Below are 954 nucleotides of genomic sequence, written 5' to 3' on the forward strand. Positions count from 1 at the left end.
GAATCATATAGAATCATAGAATCATAGAATCACTGAATCATGGAATCATAGAATAATATAGAATCATAGGATCATAGGATCATAGAATCATGGAATCATATAGAAGCATAGAATCATAGAGAATCACACAATCAGAATCATAGAATCATGGAATCATAGACTCATATAGAATCATAGGATCACAGAATCATGGAATCATGGAATCATATAGAATCATAGAATCACAGAATCATGGAATCAGAGAATCATGGAATCATAGAATCACAGAATCATAGAATCACAGAGTTATGGAATCAAAGGATAACAGACTCATGGAATCATATAGAATCATAGAATCACAGAATCATGGAATCATAGAGTCATGGAATCATGGAATCAAGGAATCATATCACAGAACCATAGAATCATGGAATCATATGGAATCATAGAATCATGCAATCATGGAATTATAGAATCATAGAATCATGGAATGATAGAATCACAGAATCACAGAACCATAGAATCACGGGATCACAGAACCAGAGAAATACAGAATCATGGAATCATAGAATCATGGAATCACATAGAATCATAGAATCATAGAATCACAGACCCATAGAATCATGGAATCATATAGAATCATAGAATCTCAGAATAATGGAAGCATGGAATCATAGAATCACGGAATCATGGAATAATAGAATCACAGAATCACGGAATCATAGAATCACGTTATCACAGAACCATGGAATCACAGAATCATAGAATCACAGAATCGTGGAATCATAGAATGATGGAATCACAGAATCATAGCATCACAGAATCATGGCATCATAGAATCACAGAATCATGTAATCATAGAATCATGGAATCAGGGAATCACAGAGTCATAGAATCATATAGAATCATATAGAATCATAGGATCATAGCATCATGGAATCACATAGAATCGTATAGAATCATCGAATCATATAG

Source organism: Numida meleagris, unplaced genomic scaffold (genome assembly GCF_002078875.1).
Source record: "Numida meleagris isolate 19003 breed g44 Domestic line unplaced genomic scaffold, NumMel1.0 unplaced_Scaffold412, whole genome shotgun sequence".
In the NCBI taxonomy this organism is placed as follows: Eukaryota; Metazoa; Chordata; class Aves; order Galliformes; family Numididae; genus Numida; species Numida meleagris.